This window comes from Oncorhynchus tshawytscha, linkage group LG05 (genome assembly GCF_018296145.1).
Source record: "Oncorhynchus tshawytscha isolate Ot180627B linkage group LG05, Otsh_v2.0, whole genome shotgun sequence".
In the NCBI taxonomy this organism is placed as follows: Eukaryota; Metazoa; Chordata; class Actinopteri; order Salmoniformes; family Salmonidae; genus Oncorhynchus; species Oncorhynchus tshawytscha.
This window is the reverse complement of record NC_056433.1, coordinates 19,830,484-19,842,813: the sequence shown is the minus strand read 5'-3', so window position 1 is coordinate 19,842,813 and position 12,330 is coordinate 19,830,484. Positions and strand designations below refer to the sequence as shown.

Sequence of the window (12,330 nt, the reverse complement as noted above, 5' to 3'; positions counted from 1 at the left end):
TAGGCTTTCTTTATCCAAATCCTCAATGAAAGCAAATATAGAAACCAGCACACCAGGAAATAAAATGTGTCATGTGCCTAGACTGTATGCCTAACTTGTAAACAAAATGCATAATGTTAAGGCAGCTGTGTTGATCACAACTTAAATCACAAAATGTACATTTCATTGTGAGAAGCTGGTGAGTGACTTCAAAGCTGACTGATGTAATTTAATTAAACCACCACAGCACTTAAATACTAATGTAGCTGGCAATCAAATGTTAGCAGCTTCCATACATGTCTATTGAAGCAAGTGAATAAATGTGCTGGTGGTCTTATTTCATGTGGGCCATGGTTGAATCTAATATATTACAGTTAAATGGAATCAACGTTTTATGTTATGTTGAATTGAAATTGGATTGCAATTTGAAGTGTTCAACAAACATAATCATATCTACTTTAAAAATGAGTCCCTGTAGCTCCCGAGTGGCGCAGCGGTCTAAGGCATTGCATCTAGAGGCGTCACTACAGACCCTTGTTCGATTCCGGGATGTATCACAACCGATCTTGATTGGGAGTCCCATAGGGCAGCCCAGCGTCATCCGGTTAGGATTTGGCCGGGATATGCTGTCATTGTAAATAAGAATTTGTTCATAACTGACTTGCTTAGTTAAATAAAGGATAAATAAAAGTAGCTGTTACGCCACTGCTGACCCCTATGCCCTTTCAGTGATGCTATATGCTGACCCTTGACCCCTCCATTCTCCAGGGGTTGGAGTAGAAAGAAGTGCAGATAACCTCATCGTCGCGGGTGTAAGATGGCGGTCCGGTGCGGGGCAGAATGTTGAATCGGGTGAGGCACTTGGTGTCTGTGATGGCGTAGTACTGCCAGGGGGGGTAAAGGTCACCCCGTCCAGAGAACGCCCCAGCGCCCAGTTACCTGGCCTGGGGGAGTTGGCAGCCTTCAGGATCATATACTGTATGCTATCTGGTACACCTTAGAGGGAAGTAGAATTCAGATGTAACTCAGAAGCTTAGCTTATAAAAGTAATTGAATTGAAGTCCATCCATTTGTTATGTTTTCTTTTTTGTAACTTTTTTTTGTAAATATTTATATCTTATTTTAAATATATAAATATATAATTATTGTTTATTATTTTCTTTTGAAAGTCCTTCCTTTGTGTCCTGTGAATGTGTTGACCCCGAGATTCATATGACAAGTTTCATATTCAGGTTAATTAAGAAAACACACCTGCTCGTTCAATACGACACTGACACATTCATAGACAAGTGTAAGTCAGTTTAGTCGTATTTGATAGGAAAACCAGACACTGAAATAAACAATCCTGTCAGGGAGCATGGTCAAGATTATCCTTATGAGGTCTCCACTCCTGTACAGTATTCTCTACAATATGGAGTACTTTCTTTGACGTTTCCAATGGAACAACTTATGTACATGCTTTATCTCCGTCCTGGTACATTCAGAGACAGCCAAAGCTGATCTGCCCTCAGGTACTCCACCACTAAATAGCTGAAAAGACTAGATCATGGAAATAAAAGACTGGATCATGGGAATACGTGCAGTACTGTACCCTCGAAGGACACATGAATTTCATCAAGCAGTAAATGACAGCTCCTCAAGAAAAACAGGAAGCACAGGGGGAAAGGTGACATTCCACCTAAATGTTTCCTTGTCTCCCAACGATGCAGAAAAATAAACGACCATGGCACAATCAACATAAAAAATGACTCACGGTTTGCCTCTCATCTACAGTAGATAACGGTGTAGCGTTTCAGTGTTTACAATAGAGAGAGCGCCACTCAACCCAGTACTCATCCCTTTCACTGAAACCCAATAGGATTTTGTCCAGGTAGCAGGGGAAATCTCACAAAGCCTCAATGTTTCCTTGATTCAGATGAAGCAGGAAAACAGGAAGGCTGGCTGATGGTGTCCTCACACAGCGTAAGGGGTAGGTAGGTGGGATTATTGTGATGATTAAAGGGGAGCAGTGGAGTCTGGGGAGAAGGAGAAACGAGAGCTCTTAAGTTTGCAGGGCAGAGCGTGACCTGTTAACCACGGTCTAAAACGAAAGTGTTGGAGTCACAACATGACCATGTGGATTCCAAGCCAGGACTAGTTTCGAGCTACCAGCCCGGTGACATCAGTGACAATAGAGTCAACGCCTGCTTGGCTGTAATTCTTTGCTCCTACTTACTAATCTCTAAGCATTAGTCACTTTGACAGCCTTTGAAATAGTTATGGGTAATTTTAAACACAGCAACAACAACAACAGAAATCGGATGATTTGGGAGATATTTGTTTTTTGCACATATTCTTTGTTTTGATCAAAAATGAAGTCAGAGGAGGTTTGCTGTTCCTAAAAATCTGCAGTCGCTATAAAGAATGTGAATGTAGAGCATACATGACAAGGGAATACCAGTTGTGTGTAATGTAAAGTAGAAGTCAAACTTGAAAACAGCTAAATAGAAAGGTCAGGTCTTGGTTCAGTGATAGATCACCTGCAAACGTCAACCATTTAAATGACTCTGCCGAGTTAAAGAATAGAACAAAGATAACTGAGCATAGGTAGGCTATCTATTTTCCACGTATCACAGAAGTGATACAGAATATCCATTAAACCATCTCTTTAATTACTTTGAAATGAGGCCTATAATGCCAGAGAATTTTGAGTCGATATCTATAGTATAGGTCCATTTTTATTTAAATCCACAAAGATGTAGGCTAGCTTTAGCTACAGATAAAGCTAGGTCGCATCACTGTCATTCTCAATAGGAGGTTGAGGTGCCAGAGGTCCATGGTGTGGGTTTGTTCTGTGTGCCCAAACGTGAAAAGAATAATCCAATAATACAATACATAGCTAACACCTGATTTGTATTTCAAAATAAGTCCAGAGCCACTCACTGACAAAACACCTCCATGTCTACAAATAGCATACCAAGTATCTGTCATGTAGAGTATGTGATTAGTTAGCTGTCATATATAATATAATTCAAACATGACCTCTGTGCTCACGTCCTGTGTATGAATGACACATTTTTCTCTGACTTAGACATACAGCATGATCGAAGGATGTCCATGTTGATTTCATATTTTTTATTTGGGTCTTTTCAGATTATCAGACACAAAAACATACCAAAATGTTCCATAGTATTTATGCTCCTGATCAGATCTCCATCGGAGAGTCTGCGCTAAAGCTTTTGTAACAACTAATAACTGATTGGACCACGTCAGTCACACTGGGCAAAAATACAGGGCATAATGACTACAATTCCCAGTCTAATCGAAAAGTGGCCCAGACGCCAAGACACACGCGCACGCACGCACAAGCACAAGCACACACACACACACACACACACACACACACACACACACACACACACACACACACACCTCCAACAGTGTCTGTCATTATTCAGATTTCCACTCCAGCATGGGCTCCTGGATAACGAGGGGGAAATGAGAGTGCTGATGTCACGGGCGATAACGATACGTTCACACACATCACCAACAGCCACAGCAGCACAGACTCATTTACCGCAGGAGATGACAGCAAGCACAGTGACTGGCCGCCGGGGAAATGTGCCTGAATGGAGCACAAATAGGATTACATTTTACAGGACACTGATGGCGAAAACACTTTGCATACAGGGCCATGGACAAAGCTAGCCCAACCATGAGGGAGGGAGTGACCGATTTTAATAGGGAGTTGTTCCTTGCCCCTGTACTTCTGCTTGCTTGCCCTTTTGGGCTCTAGGCCGGGTTACTGTAAAGACCTTTGTGACAAATGTTGTTGTAAAAAGGGCCATAAAGGCAAAACACAAAATGGATGTTGGGTGTTTACGGTTGGCATCAGTGGATATCAATTAAATTATTCTCAATCAATATCTACTACATGCAACTACTGATTAATCCATATTCATGGTGAAATAGCAATAGTAGAACCTTGGTATATAACCCTCATTATGAACTGGGTGGTTCGAGCCCTGAATGCTGATTGGCTAAATGCTGTGGTATATCAGACCATATACCACGGGTATGAATTTTTTAAAAATATTTACTGGTCTAATTATGTTGGTAACCAGTTTATAATAGCAATAAGACACCTCGAGGGTTTGTGGTATAGTATATCGTCAATATACCATGACTAATGGCTGTATCCAGGTACTCCGCGTTGCGTTGTGCCCTTAGCCATGGTATATTGGCCATATACCACATCTCCTCGGGCATTATTGCTTAAATATGCCATTATATAAAAAATTGTTGAACAGATGGATTTGCTGAGGGGGGAAAGCTATTTCCAAGAAGTAGGCCTATTATCTCTGCAATTGTTTACTCTTCATGTCATATGGGACATTACATAACTGTTTTACTTAAATCTAATCTCCTTGAAACTCCCTAATCTGCCAAACAGTTTGAGCCGGGACAATGTGGATAGTTAAAGTGATTCCATCACGGCTGTGACAGGCCGGACAGAGATGAGCAAGGCAAAATTAGCATTGCAAAATTGCTACCTCGACACTTCTTGTGTCAGATTTCAATCGTTAACTAAACATGGGCAGGTATGATTTATGGATGCTTGATGCCCTCAGTGAGACTCTCTCTGCATACTTACCACTCAGATACAGTATTTGGGTAAATTCCACGTTTATTACATTTGAAGTCGGAAGTTTACATACGCTTATGTTGGAGTCATTAAAACTCGTTTTTCAACCACTCCACACATTTCTTGTTAACAATAGTTTTGGCAAGTTGGTTAGGACATCTACTTTGTGCATGGCACAAGTAATTTTTCCAACAATTGTTTACAGACAGATTATTTCACTTATAATTCACTGTATCACAATTCCAGTGGGTCAGAAGTCTACATAAACTAGGTTGACTGTGCCTTTAAACAACTTGTAAAATTTCAGAAATTCCAGCTTCTGATAGGCTAATTGACGTAATTTGAGTCAATTGGAGGTGTACCTGTGGATGTATTTCAAGGGCTACCTTCAAACTCAGTGCCTCTTAGCTTGATATCATGGGAAATCGAAAGAAATTGTAGACCTCCACAAGTCTGGTTCATCCTTGGGAGCAGTTTCCAAACGTCTGAAGGTACCACGTTCATCTGTACAAACAATAGTACACAAGTATAAACACCAAAGGACAACGCAGCCGTCATACCGCTCAGGATGGAGACACGTTCTGTCTCCTAGAAATGAACATACTTTAGTGTGAAGAGTGCAAATCAATCCCACAGGTCCTATATCGACATAACCTGAAAGGCCGCTCAGCAAGGAAGAAGCCACTGCTCCAAAACCGCCATAAAAAGCCAGACTACGGTTTGCAACTGCATATGGGGACAAAGATCGTACTTCTTGGAGAAATATCCTCTGATCTGATGAAGCAAAAATAGAACTGCTTGGCCATAATGACCATCGTTATGTTTGGAGGAAAAGAGGAGGCTTGCAAGCCAAAGGACACCATCCCAATCGTGAAGCACGGGGGTGGCAGCTTCATGTTGTAGGGGTGCTTTGCTGCAGGAGGGACTGGTGCACTTCACAAAATAGATGGCATCATGAGGTAGGAAAATTATGTGGGTATATTGAAGCAAAATCTCAAAACATTTGTCAGGAAGTTAAAGCTTGCTCACAAATGAGTCTTCCAAATGGACAATGACCCCGAGCATGCTTCCAAAGTTGTGGAAAAATGGCTTAAGGACAACAAAGGCAAGGTATTGGAGTGACCATCACAAAGCCCTGACCTCAATCCCATTGAACATTTGTGGGCAGAACTGAAAACAGCATCTGCGAGCAAGGAGGCCTACAAACCTGACTCAGTTATACCAGCTCTGTCAGGAGGTATGTGCCAAAATTCACCCAACTTATTGTGGGAAGCTTGTGGAAGGCTACCCAAAATGTTTGAACCCAAGTTAAACAATTGAAAGGCAATGCTACCAAATACTAATTGAATGCATGTAAACTTCTGACCCACTGGGAATGTGATGAAAGAAATAAAAGCTGAAATAAATCATTCTCTCTACTATTATTCTGACATTTCACATTCTTAAAATAAAGTAGTGATCCTAACTGACCTAAAACAGGGAATTTTTATCTGGATTAAATGTCAGGAATTGTGAAAAACCGAGTTTAAATGTATTTGTGTAAGGCTTTTCCTCCTCTTCATCTGGGATCGGACCAAAACGTAGCGTGGTAAGTGTACATATCGTTTTTAATAACAAAAACACTGAACACTACGAAATACAAAAACAATAAACGAATACGTGAAATGACAAAACCGAAACAGTACCGTGTGGTGAAAAACACAGACACGGAAACAAACAGTGAAACCCAGGCTACCTAAGTATGATTCTCAGTCAGAGACAACTAACGACACCTGCCTCTGATTGAGAAACATACTAGGCCGAAACATAGAAATCCCCAAATCATAGAAAAACAAACAGACTGCCCTCCCCAACTCACACCCTGACCATACTAAATAACGACAAAACAAAGGAAATAAAGGTCAGAACGTGACAGTACACCCCCCCAACCCCCCAACCCCCAAAGGTGCGGACTCCTGCCGCAAAACCTGAAGCTATAGCGAAGGGTCTGGGTGGGCATCTGTCCGCAGTGGCGGCTCTGGCGCGGGACGTGGACCCCACTTCACCACAGTCTTTCTCCGCCTCATTGTCCGCCTCCGTGGCCTCCTAACCACGGCGACCCTCGCCGCCGACCTCGGACTGGGGACCCTAGAAATGGGTGCCGAGTGGACGGGAGATACAGGCGGGAGACTCCGGCAGCGCCGGACAGGCAGGAGACTCCGGCAGCGCCGGGGTGAAGGACGACTCCGGCAGCTCCGGAGTGAAGGGCGATTCTGGCATCGCCGGTGTGACAGGCAGCTCTGGCAGCTCCTGGCTGACTGACGGCTCTGGCAGCTCCTGGCTGACTGGCGGCTTTGGCAGCTCCTGGCTGACTGGTGGCTCCGGCGGCTCCAAGCTGACTGGCGGCTCTGGCGGCTCCAAGCTGACTGGCGGCTCTGGCGGCTCATGACAGACTGGCGGCTCTGGCGGCTCATGACAGACTGGCGGCTCTGGCGGCTCAGGACAGACGGTTGACTCTAGCAGCTCTGGACAGACGGGAGACTCTAGCAGCTCTGGACAGACGGGAGACTCTAGCAGCTCTGGACAGACGGGAGACTCTAGCAGCTCTGGACAGACGGGAGACTCTAGCAGCTCTGGACAGACGGGAGACTCTAGCAGCTCTGGACAGACAGGAGACTCTAGCAGCTCTGGACAGACGGGAGCACCTGTAGGGAGGAGACAGAGAGACAGCCTGGTGCGTGAGGCTGCCACAGGACCCACCAGGCTGGGGAGACCTCCAGGAGGCTTGGTGATAGGAGGAGCACACGAAGGACCGGGCTGTGGGGGAGCACTGGAGCTCTGGTGCGCAGCCTTGGCACCACTCCCCCAGGCTGGATAACTACTCTAGCCCGGACCCTCCAGAGTGCAGGCACAGGTTGAACCGGGCTGTGGGTAAGCACTGGAGTTCTAGTGCCTACTACACGCACCTCTCCCTTAGGCTCCACTCCCACATTTGCCCGGCATGAGCGGAGCGCAGGCATAGGACGCACTGCACCCACCCAGCGCCCCGGAGACACAGCACGCAGAGCCGGTGCAGGATACCCTGGACTGAAATGGCGTACCGGCGACCAGACACGCGGAGCAGGCACCATACACCCTGGCTGGATGCCCACACTCGCATGACACTTTCGGGGGGCTGCCCTATAGCGCACCGGGCTATGGGCACGTACTGGCGACACTGTGCGCTTAACCGCATAACACGGTGCCTGACCAGTAATGCGCTGCTTATAATAAGCACAAAGAGTGAGCTCAGGTCTGCTACCTGGCTTAGCCACACTCCTTGTGTGCTACCCCCCAAAAAATTGGGGGGTTGCCTCTCGTACCTGTCGTGCTGCCGTGCTGCCGTGCTGCCTCCTTATATCGCCGCCGCTCAGCTTTCGCTGCCTCCAGCTCTGCTTTGGGGCGGCGATATTCCCCAGCCTGTGCCCAGGGTCCTTCTCCATTCAAAATCTCCTCTCAAGTCCAGGAGTCTTGTGATGCTGGCCGCTACTGCTGCTTCTGTCTGTTACCACGCCGCTTGGTCCTTGGTTGGTGGGTGTTTCTGTAAGGGTTTTCCTCCTCTTCATCTGAGGAGGTGTAGCAGGGATCGGACCAAAACACAGCGTTGTAAGTGTCCATATCGTTTTTAATAACAAAAACACTGAACACTATGAAATACAAAAACAATAAACGAATACGTGAAATGACAAAACCGAAACAGTACCGTGTGGTGAAAAACACAGACACGGAAACAAACACCCACAAACAAACAGTGAAACCCAGGCTACCTAAGTATGATTCTCTATCAGAGACAACTAACGACACCTGCCTCTGATTGAGAACCATACTAGGCCGAAACATAGAAATCCCAAAATCATAGAAAAACAAACAGACTGCCCACCCCAACTCACGCCCTGACCATACTAAATAACTACAAAACAAAGGAAATAAAGGTCAGAATGTGACAATGTGGCTAAGGTGTATGTAAACTTCTGACTTCAACTGTATGTGTATTAAATTAAATTACATACTTTTCTCTACTGTTCATATTCTAGTTGCTATGTTACGCATTCCATCTTTGGTTGCTTGCTTACTCCTGGTAGAATAACCAATGATAGGCTCACTGGGCTGTGCTGGAGTTAGCGAGGAGATTTTTTCCACATAATCTCATCCTTTTCATCCATCTCTCTTTTTTTTATTCCAGGGTCCCAACTTAGTTTCATTGTATATTTAATTCAACAGTGTAAGTGACACTTTCATTAATTCCAGAGTGACCCTGCTCTCGTCTCCTGTGTAACATGACAGGTTGATGAAGGAGACATGTTTGCATGTCTATTTCCTGGAAGGGAAAGAGACAGACACAGACAGGGACCCTTCCCCTGCGTCTGCTGAGAGCCACACTCTGACCCTAAGCATAATAACTCAGCCAGGGATAAACTCCCATGAATCACCAGCCGTGGAGGCGCTGGGAGCGGGGCCACGTCTTCACGCTCACCCCTGATCATATCAGAGGCCTTGGGAGGAAGGCTGAGTTACCATACCCCCTACCAAACTAATCACAATCTAGCCTCAGGATCCCCCTCCTTTTGTTCCTCTCTCTCTCTTGCTCTCTCACACGCAAGCATACACACACACACATGAATAGACGCACATGCACACACACACACACACACACACACACACACACACACACACACACACACACACACACACACACACACACACGCATACTACCAGCCCTTGAACCCAGAAGTCACAGAGATCCAGCACACTATTGTATTCAGAGAGTCTCCATTGGTTTGAATAATTTCCTGTTGTAGGTCAATAGTAGAGGAGTCATTACAGAGACATCAGGTATATCATGCTGATATGAGGAAGTACAGTCTCCTACGGAACACATATGCTTGAAGGGTACACAAGGAAGAAATCAGCAGTCCAGACACCCTCTCAAGTGTGTCAATTGAAATAATGATTGTGGGCATAAACACAACTACCTTCATGCTATGTTTCCGCTAGGGTTCATCTCAAACTGTTCTAAGGATGGCTGCACTCTTAGTCTAAATCCCATTTTCACTGCAACTGAGATATTGTGTTGAGCAAAAGTGCAAAGAAGTGGGCGGGTTGCTGATAAGAAAAACTTCAATTTTAGAAAGTGATAGCTATAGTGTCGGTGTCCAAGAAAATATTTGTATGAAACTTTTCATTTATTTTTCATGTCAAGTAATTGACAGGGGGGATATGGAAACAAAACTAATGTTGGTGTGATTCAGTGGTACTGTTCCCCTCCTGAGAAAGCTTGAAATCGATAACTGTTTTTTCAGATAGAGTTACACAGCCATGGGGGTTACACAGAGTTCAACTACAACAACCCTCTTCCCAGTCACTTGTGCATCTCACATGATGAGTTACACATAATATCTCATAGCATTTCAAAGTCTACCGTCAGCATCTTTACAAACACTCTATCGACACCGGGCTAAACAAACGTGTGAGTATGTATCACATAAGCCTGCCAAGTAAATTAAGCTACACTGTGGACCGGGTCTGGGAACTTGGCTGACAAGTGGCTTTACAGTTTCAATAGGATTTACAGTGAGCCTGGTCCCAGATCTGTTTGTGCCATCTTGCCAACACCTATGGTTATTGTCATGCCAGACAACGACCAGAGGAGTTAGCTGTACAGCACTTACAGATCTGGGCCTACCTGTAAATCCAGAGTGATAGTGACGTAATGGTAGTCCATGCCGTTCTTAATGCTGGGGCTCTGCCGTCATCTGTAAGTCCCATCGATGGCATATTCAATCGGGTGGTGCTCTAGGAATAACAATGAGATGAAACAAAGCATTATAATTAAGGAGACAGTGTTTGAAGATAGGAGCAATGAGTTAGCGTGTGACTTGTAACTGAAGAGCTGCTGGATATCAGATGATTGAACACTCTCAATCATAGGCTACTTATTTCTGACATTTCGGTGCTATTTAGAAACCATGGAAACTGTAAGGAGCCTGCTAATGAGGAAACGTTGCTTATGGAGCATTAAATGATTAAAGTTGCCCTCTTGATTACGCAGTTTAATAGTTTTTCTACCATTTATGAGAGAAATCATTCATTTAATGCATGTCCAATTGATTCACAATAAGGAGTACGAATCTGCTTATAACATGGTCATGTTCAGGCCTATTCTTACATGGCTAATTACTCACCAGGCATGCAGTTGTAAGATGTGGATGAGGAAAATATGGACTCAAACATTGTCTTTCCCTAATGACGTACTAATATGGTGGGAATGTATAGTATTTCATATCAGGAGTGCCCACAATGACAAGCTAAATGTAAATTAACAAAAATGTCCTTTCAGTCAGACCTGAAATTACCAGAAAAATGAAAGTCTCATTATGGAACGATGAGACAAGATAAATGATGACGAGTCCATTTCTTCTCTTTTCTTCCAGACAGGAAGCCCTCTTCGCCGATAATTATTGTCTAAAAGCATTTACAGAGCAATGACCTTTCTGAGAGACTTGTGTAATTACTGAACAAGGTCTGTCTGTCTGGCCCGTCAGTCTCTCTGATATCTGTGCTGCCTGCTCCCTGGACTCTAACCTACACTGCTTAGTTGGTTCATGGAGGCTTGAGATGCGTCCCAAATGACCCCTTATTCCCTACATAGTGCTCTACATTTGACCAGAGCCCTATGGGTCCTGTTCAAAAGTAGTGCACTATAAAAAGAATAGGGAGATATTTGGGACACAGCCAAACCCTATTTGGGACACAGCCAAAGATGTACAGTTGAAGTCGGAAGTGTACATACACCTTAGCCAAATACATTTAAACTCTGTTTTTCACAATTCCTGACATTTAATCCAAGTAACAATTCCCTGTTTTAGGTCAGTTAGGATTACCACTTTATTTTAAGAATGTGAAATGTCAGAATAATAGTAGAGAGAATTATTTATTTCAGCTTTTATTTCTTTCATCACATTCCCAGTGGGTCAGAAGTTTACATACACTCAATTAGTATTTGGTAGCATTGCCTTTAAATTGTTTAACTTGGGGTCAAACATTTCAGGCAGCCTTCCACATGCTTCCCACAATAAGTTGGATGAATTTTATCCCATTCCTCCTGGCAGAGTTGATGTAACTGAGCCAGGTTTGTAGGCCTCTTTGCTCACACACTTTTGTCCAGTTCTGCCCACTAATTTTCTATGGGATTGAGGTCAGGGCTTTGTGATCACTCCAATACCTTGCCTTTGTTGTAATTAAGTCATTTTGCCACAACTTTGGAAGCATGCTCGGGGTCATTGTCCATTTGGAAGACCCATTTGCGACCAAGCTTTAACTTCCTGACTGATGTCTTGAGATGTTGCTTCAATATATCCACATAATTTTCTGACCTCATGATGCCATCTATTTTGTGACGTGCACCAGTCCCTCCTGCAGCAAAGCACCCCCACAACATGATGCTGCCACCCCTGTTCCTCACAGTTGGGATGATGTTCTTGTTACAACTTCTAGGAGTAGTGAGTGCGGAGTCAGGCGCAGAGAGCAGAGGGTTTAGGACAACCGCATTTATTCCGGTGACAGAAAAGGTCACGCCAAAACACCAGGCACATACAATGACCGGCCCCAAAACAGGACCCAAACATCCACAAAACGAACATAGAAACAAGCCCGCACAAAAGCAGACGGGCATAACCGGCTTAAACAGCCCTAACCAAAACCCAAACAAG

General features: G+C 44.4%; 1 pseudogene; it reads right to left on the bottom strand.

Moving 5' to 3' along the window:
- Window positions 1–12,330, bottom strand: part of LOC112250116 — a 148,939-nt pseudogene that overhangs the window by 123,620 nt on the left and 12,989 nt on the right.